This window comes from Mastomys coucha, unplaced genomic scaffold (assembly GCF_008632895.1).
Source record: "Mastomys coucha isolate ucsf_1 unplaced genomic scaffold, UCSF_Mcou_1 pScaffold21, whole genome shotgun sequence".
NCBI classification, from domain to species: Eukaryota; Metazoa; Chordata; class Mammalia; order Rodentia; family Muridae; genus Mastomys; species Mastomys coucha.
Window position 1 is genome coordinate 21,449,894 of NW_022196904.1, and position 8,440 is coordinate 21,458,333.

General features: G+C 41.9%; 1 pseudogene across 1 annotated transcript; it reads left to right on the top strand.

Moving 5' to 3' along the window:
- Positions 1 to 1,271: 1,271 nt before the first annotated feature.
- LOC116101896 lies at positions 1,272 to 2,848 on the top strand (annotated as a pseudogene). Its single transcript, XR_004122945.1, has one exon. The product of XR_004122945.1 is annotated as a probable E3 ubiquitin-protein ligase makorin-2 pseudogene (transcript).
- Positions 2,849 to 8,440: the final 5,592 nt, after the last annotated feature.

Below are 8,440 nucleotides of genomic sequence, written 5' to 3' on the forward strand. Positions count from 1 at the left end.
AATCTTTTATAGTAAAACACAGTAAGACTAAAAATAGAATTTAACAACAATCGTGTAGCACAACCTCTTAGCACTTTCTCATGGCAAAGCATGCCCACTTCTTCATTATCTTACAGTAAATATTTTTCCCCCATGCCCAGGTGCATGAGGTCTGTTTCTTTGATCCTTGCACCCACAGCTCTCAGTAGCCTTGAATTACTTCCAAAACATCTTGGGTTCAAGGAGCAGTTATGTCCTCAGCTGCAGGGAGATTATCAGAAGGTGCCCCCTCCTTAATGGAATGGCCATGCTCTCGGCTGCAGGGAGATTATGTGAAGGTGCCCCTTCCCTGCCTTTCAGCAGGGGGGCCACCCCTAAATCTTCCCCTATGCCAAAGAACATTCCCACCATTCAGCAGAGGGGCCACCCCTAAATCTTCCCCTATGCTAAAGAACATTTCCACCACATAGTGGTGCCAAAATACATTGGCTTCTGTTGCTTACATTCTTGTGCTTGCCTCTCACCATCTGGTTATCTCTGCTGATAACTGGACTGAGTGTTGCTGTCTAGAGTCTGCCTCTTTGGAGGCAAGTAGAGCTCTGTGACATGGGTTAAAGCAAGCCTCATGGGAGACAGACAGTACTGTGTCTGTCTGGGGCCTGGGGGAGTGTCCTGTGTCCCTGGTTAGGGCAGTTCTCTCATGACCTGTGTCCCTGGTCACAGCAGATCTCCTGGGAGATGGGCAGGCTGTGGGATGTGGGGGAGAAGCAGGCATGCCAATTCCCTCCCAACAGAGGTGCAGACAGGAAGGGAGATGGAGATCCCACAGAGGGGAGGAGTCCCATGTCCACTGGATTCCATGTGTGTGGAAGTCTCACCTGTGTCCTTGGTTGCAGAAGATCTCCTGGGAAACCTGCAGATTGGGGGCAGGGAGGAGAAGCAGACATACTTATCTGTGCAGACCAGAAGTGAGATAGGCTTTATGCAGAGGGGTGGAGTCCCATGTCCACTGGGCTCTGTGGGGTTCTCAGCAGGGGTGTTAATTTAATGGGGGCAGTGGGGAGGTGTCTCACCTGTGTCACTGGTTTCAGCAGATTTCTTGGGAGACCTGCAGACTGTGGCACCCCACAGACAGACATGACACAGGAAACAGACAGACATGCAGATCTGCCCCAGTGGAGTTGCAGACTGGAAGTCAAAGTAAAATATTTAAGACTAGTAGATTCCAGGCTGGGCCACAGCGCTGGCGGCTCTGAGGTTTCAGTGCGACTCCAGCCCGTGGCCCGGCCGCCATGAGCACCAAGCAGGTCACCTGCAGGTATTTTATGCATGGCGTATGTCGTGAAGGCAGCCAGTGCCTGTTCTCACATGACTTGTCGAACAGCAAGCCATCCACCATCTGCAAATACTACCAGAAGGGCTACTGCGCCTACGGAGCACGCTGCAGATATGATCATACAAAGCCCCCAGCTGCAGCAGGTGGAGCTGTGGGTCCTGCGCCCCACCCTTCACCCTCCTCAGACCTGCATAGTCCTCGCCCTTCTCCCAACATTGCCATATCTGTTATGAGGACACATTCAAATGAACCTGGAAAGCGGGAGAAGACGACGCTGGTGCTCAGAGACTGCAATCTCACTGGTCTGGCTGAAGACAAGACGCCTCCAAGCACAGTGAATAATCCAGGTGGCTGCAGTGACCCTCAGACCAGCCCAGAGATGAAGCCCCATTCCTACCTAGATGCCATCAGGACTGGCCTGGATGACTTGGAGGCCAGTAGCTCCTACAGCAATGAGCAGCAGTTTTGCCCCATGCTGCTGCTGGGGAGTGTCGGTTTGGAGATGCCTGTGTCTACCTACATGGGGACATGTGTGAGATCTGCAGGCTTCAAGTCCTTCACCCATTTGACCCAGAACAAAGAAAAGCTCACGAGATGTGTATGTCGACATCTGAACATGAGATGGAAAAGGCTTTTGCCTTCCAGGTGAGCCAGGACAAAGTGTGCAGCATCTGCATGGAGGTGATCCTGGAGAAAGCGTCTGCTTCTGAGAGGAGGTTTGGCATTCTCTCCAACTGCAGCCACACCTACTGCCTGTCCTGCATCCGGCAATGGAGATGTGCCAAGCAGTTTGAAAACCCAATCATAAAGTCTTGTCCAGAGTGCCGGGTGATATCAGAGTTTGTAATTCTAAGTGTGTATTGGGTAGAAGATCAGAATAAAAAGAATGAATTAATTGAAGCTTTCAAACAGGGAATGGGGAAAAGGGCATGTAAATACTTTGAACAAGGCAAGGGGACCTGCCCTTTTGGAAGCAAGTGCCTTTACCGCCACTCTTACCCCGATGGGCGGCTGGCAGAGCCAGAGAAACCTCGGGAGCAGCTAAGTTCTGAAGGCACTGTGAGTTTCTTTAACTCAGAGCGGCTTTGGGATTTTTTCGAGAACCGAGAAACCCGGCAAGTCCCCAGCACTGATGATGTGGATGTGACAGAGCTAGGAGACCTCTTCATGCACCTTTCTGGAGTAGAGTCATCAGAACCCTAGTCAATTCTGATGCCTTCATTTAGGCTCTGCAGTCAACTTTCCAAGGCATGATGTGAAACGCATCTGTCACTGACCTGAGGTGACATGGTACTGGGATGTGAGTGCAGTAGTGAGTCCCCATGGTCTCTTCATGATCCACTCTCCCTGCCCAAGTCCATGGAATCACTACATTTAGAGTTGAGCTCTTAGTTGTACCTGCAGCCCCTTTATCAGGGATCAGCTATGTGGTCCAGCTGTTTTAATTGATTGCTTTTAAATGAAACCTGACTACCATCTTGCTTTTGTCACTTTCTTCCTTAAGCAACAGTAAACTTGCAGCTGCTCATAAAGCAGCAGATCTGTTTTTTTTTTTTCTTGCCAAGACGTCGCCAGCCCTATAGAAGGCTCCTCTGCAGTGAGCATCTCTAATATAGTTATGAAGCTGTGTAGTAAGGACACATTTGCTCATATTGGTGCTGTACCAGAGGGTGGCTATTGAGTTTCTTCCAGTGTCTCAGGTCAAAAGGTTGTAAAGATCTCCAGGGACACTCCATTTTATCCTCCCCTTGTACTAAGAGTACATGACACAGGACTCACTCAAAGGCGAGCACTGCTGTTCTATAAAGTGAGCTCTATACTGATTTTTGTGGTAGGCAGGAGCAGTCACTCCTCTGTCTAAGATCTGGAGACAAGAAAGAGCAAGTTTGTCCTAAACCTAAATTTATTTTTGTAAAAACCTGTTATTACCTGTATGCTTTTTGCTTGGTTGTTCATGTAACTCTAGAGGAGGCTCCTTCAGTTCTGTCTGCACAAGAAACTGAACAAGTAGAGCCCACGCTGCGAATTTGATATTACTTCTGAAAGAGTCAGTAGTCATTAAACCTAAATTTAATTTATTTTATTAAAATAACATAATAGAAGAACCATCAGATAACTGTATTTTATCAGGCTCAATAAAAACAAAATTAACCTCCCCCCAAAAAAAGACTAGTAGATTTATTTTATTTATTTAATTTTTTTATTATTATCCCCTTTCTCCCCCCATTCACCCATTATTAGAAGAGAGTAATCCCTGATTTAAACTTTATTTTGTTTCCTCCCTGACCATAACCATTACTATTTGTAAACCATCCCATAAAATGACAATATATAGCACATAAAATGACCAAAACCATCTACTCCAACTTAAGTGACTGTGATGACAGTCTTCTTATAATTGCTTTCTGCTGAATTGGAGCAAAGAATTCCTGTTTGAGAGCCCAAAAGAACACTGGAAAAAATGGTTAGTCTTAAGAAAGCTGGTTGTAGCATTTTCTTTCCAGTCTCTGTGTTGTCCATTGTCTGTATTGTCCATTGTCTGTGTTGTCCATTGTCTGTGTTGTCCATTGTCTGTGTTGTCCATTGTCTGTGTTGTCCATTGTCTGTGTTGCCCATTGTCTGTGCTGTCCATTCTCTGTGTTGTCCATTGTCTGTGTTGTCCAGTCTCTGTGTTGTCCATTCTCTGTGCTGTCTAGTCTCTGTGTTGTCCAGTCTCTGTGTTGTCTAGTCTCTGTGTTGTCCAGTCTCTGTGTTGTCCAGTCTCTGTGTTTTCCAGTTTCTGTGTGCCCTTTTGAAGCTGATTTCCATGCATATTTTGGAGAAATCGGGAACAGAGATAGACTGTGAGAGTGAATAGCTATTTGCTCTTGGGCTATTTGCTATGTGAAGACATTCCTGTCTCAGCTGATAAGAGGTTTCCCCGGTCATATCTAATCTTTATAATTTTTCTTGGTAACCATATTTTCTCATTCCCTATAGATACATAAGCATAACCATGTCGTCATCTTAAAACTATTGCAGGTTTCTATTCTAATGTCAACACATCCTTGTAGTATATTAGTTGGCCTAGTTCCTCGGCTTTTTCAATAACCCAGTGTTTCTCAGCTGCTGTTATTCTTTTTTCACCAACATTAAAAACATTGAGAGTTAACAAATCATTATTTAGTCTGTCCCTGAGGGGTTACTCCTCCTTTTTGTTTAATAAACATCTCTTTTAAGGTACAATTGACTCTTTTCTACAATTGCTTTATACCAGAAAGGTGTCTTATATTGTAATATGCAAAAAACTGCTTCATAGTACTGGATATATATGTGGGAACATTATCAGTCTTAATTTGGGCAGGTATTACCATAATTACCTTAATTTCCAATAAATGTATAATTATACAATCAGACACTTTAGAATATAAAGCAGTTGCCCATTGAAACCCTGAGTATGTATCAATAATATGGTGTACATACCTTTGTTTTCCTAATTCTGCAAAACAGAAAACATCCATCTGCTAGATGCCATTTCTTTTGGTACCCCTAGGGTTACAACCAACAGATAATGGGGTTTGATTGTATAGAGAAAACATAGGACATTTTTAATTTTTTTTTTTTGTTTGTTGCCAAGTAATAGAAAATATTTTCTTTGAACTTCTCCCATTAACATAATGCTTCTCATTAAATTTTGAGGTTTCTAACATGTCATATTAAAAATTGGCCAATTTCCTCATTTCTTTGTGCCATTGGACCTGACAAACATGTATTGGACCAAATATGAGTAATATATAATGGATGGCTTCTACTTCTGATGACTTGTTGCAATTATATAAATAGCAAAGTTAATCCTGCGTTATCAGGAACAAATTCAGCAGTTTCTATATGCAAAACAACTCTTTTGCATATAAAGAATCAGTGATGATGTAAAAAGATTCAGGACAATCTAGTAACACCATAAGGACTGCATGCGATTCTGATTTTTGAGAGGCATATGGACTTTTGATTACCTTGCTTATTTTGTCTGACTTATAACCTGCCATTCCCATCTAGTTTACATCCAAATTGAATACTGGTGCCTCTGGAATTGGTGTAGTCTTTATAATATGTGAAAGAATTAGTTCTTTTTATAAAATACATGTTTAGTTTTGGATATTTGTTATTAATTTCTCCCAAGTAATTACTACAAGCTCTTTGCCAATCTTTATTGATCACCCACAATGACATAGTTTCATCATTAGTAAGAGGTACTACAATTTCAACTGGATCTGTTTCTGATAATTGATAGAAACTTATAGTCTTGTTCTACCTTTTATAATTAATTCAAAAATCTTTCCTATATATGTCTTTGAAATTTTACTTTGTTCATGAGCTAAGAAAATCCATTCCATAATACTATCTTCCTTTTGCACAATGAGTCCAGTAGGAGAATGAGTTGAAGATATAATGTCCAGAATACAATCAAGTTTAGAATCAATTCGATCCACATATGCCTCTTGTAGTCTTTGTTCTACAAGAGTCAACTCTTTATACATCAGCTGACAGACATTTTAGACTGTTTAAATTTGAATCTCCTTGTAATGTTTGAAACAAATTTTTTAACTCATAAGTACTTAACCCAATTGTAGACCTCAGCCAGTTAATATCTTCAATTAATTTTTGAAAATCATTAAGAGTTTGCAATTGGTTTCTATGAAACCATACTTTTTACGGTCAAATTTTTTCTTGACTAATTTTATAACCCAAATAATTAAGTAAATCTTCTCTTTGTATTTTTTCTGGAGCAATCTGTAACCAATATGGCAGAATTCTTTTTGTTTCCTTAAACATTTTCTCTAAAGCATCTGTCAGAATCAGCCAACAAAATATTATTCATGTAATGATAAATATTAGACTGAGAAAATTGCCTATAAATTATTTCTAATGGATGTTGCACAAAATATTGACATAAGGTTGGACTATTTAACATTCCCTGTGGAAGTACATTCCAATGGTATCTTTTTATTTGACCACTGTTTTAGAGTAGGTACTGAGAAAACAAATCTTTCCCTATCATGCACATGCAAGGGTATTGTGAAAAAGTAATCTTCAAGTCACTTAGTGTTATGGGCCATGATCATGGTAACAAAGCAGATAAAGGAAGTCCAGGCTATAAAGGGCCAATTGGTTGAATTACTTTATTCACTGTTCTTAAATCCTTTATCATCCTCCATTTTCCTGATTTTTTTTTTTTACAACAAACATAGGGGGGTTCCATGGGCTGGTAAACTCTTCTATATGTTGAGCCCCAAGCTGTTCTTGTACCACATATTCAAGTGCCTGTAATTTTTCTTTTGTTATAGGCCATTGCTCTTGTCACACAGGTCTGTTTGATAACCATTTTTTGGGCAAGACTGTTGTTATACGAGCAGTGTCCCTTTTTTTTTTCTTTTTTTCTTTTTGTTTTTTCGAGACAAGGTTTCTCTGTGTAGCCCTGGCTGTAGTGTCCCTTTTTATAACACAAGAAAATTAAGTAAACCTTCTGAGTTTTCAGCTGTCCCCCTAATCTTGTTCAAAATGGTACACATGAAAACTATGAAGCAAAACCAGAAAACCCGCTCTGGGAGCAAGACAGGAAATCACCTAGCCACAGTATCTCCTTAAACAACATGGCCAACCCATCAAAAACCTGCTGATTCCTCTACTTCATGAGAAACAGAGTTACCCATTATGCTTAAAGCCATACCCTGGGCACTACCTGTAGGTTTAGCTTTTTCAAAACCTACTTAATTTAGGATTCTTAAATGCTTCAACCTCTCTTCTATCCCACTGACCAGAGGTAGGGGAGAAAAAAGGTTAATAGGAAAAGGGAGTTGTGGACCTGTTTAGAAGTAGTTCCTTGTGGTGATTCCATGCTGCATTGTCAGAATACCAGTAGTCCAGTCCAAAGGCAAACACCAAAAGGAATCAGCAGTAGCAGCATGATCCAACAAAACCAGCAAGATTTCACTGAATTGGCACAAGTCAGCAGAAGCAGCCAGAATACCTCAAGAAGTTCTTTGGTGCATCTCATTCTATGAAGTGAAGATCAGCAAAGATCAGTGAAGACCAGTGAAGACCCATGAATCACTGCACAGCATAGCAATGCAAGTGTCCTTTCACCATCTGTAGGGTTCTATTTTTATTCTTTCTAAACATCACATGCCCTCTCAAGTGTCTGTTTTCAGAAAAACATCAGGTGCCCTCTTACAAGACAGCTTCCAGAAAAACATCACGTGATACAACTGAGTTGGTAAAGAAACTAGAAATTTCCATTTCACCTGAGTCCTATAACAAAGCTGAACAAGCCATGTAGAGCAGCCCAGCAAGCAGCACCCTTCCTTAGCCTGTGCATCAGCTCCAGCATTCAGGTTCCTCCTCTGAGTTCCTGTCCTGACTTCCTTTCATTAAGAGCAGTGATATGGACGTGTGAGCCAAATAAACCCTTTCCTCCCCAACTTGCTTGTAGGCTTAAATTTTTCTCAACCCTAATTTTAATAATGGTTCACAAATGCTTTAACCTCCCTTTTAGCCCACCACCCACCAGAGGTAGTGAAAATGAAAGGTTATTAGGATATGGGGGAAGTGGACCTGTTTAGAAATTGTTCTTTGAAGCAAATCCAATCTGCACTGTCAGGAATTCAGCAGTTCATAGGAGGCAGCAGCGGCAGCTCGATCCACTCACAAACACTTCATGAATACACCAGCAGTCCAGTTCAGCAGTGTCAGGGTAGCAAACATGAATCAGATGCAATGGCATGACTTAGAAAAACAGCCAGGCCTCAGCTGAATTGGCACAAGTCTACAGGAATGACCAGGCCCACCGGGAATGACAGGAGAAGTTCTCGGCTGTGCCTCTCTCAGCACTGTCCGCTGAGTCCTACTTATACTCCCTCCAAACATTACATTTTCTCAAATGGGTCTTACCTCACCCCATGTCTTGCCTCGGCACGTGAGTCTGTCTTAGCAAAACTCCATGTGAGTCCATATCAGCTGACATCACTCTGCCAATCAGCCTGAGTCCATGGAAACAGCAAGAAGCCAACCAGAACTCCACCAGAAGTTTTTTGGTGCGTTCCTCTCTATGGAGTCGCAACAGAGCTCAGCTATGCAATGTAAGGTGAA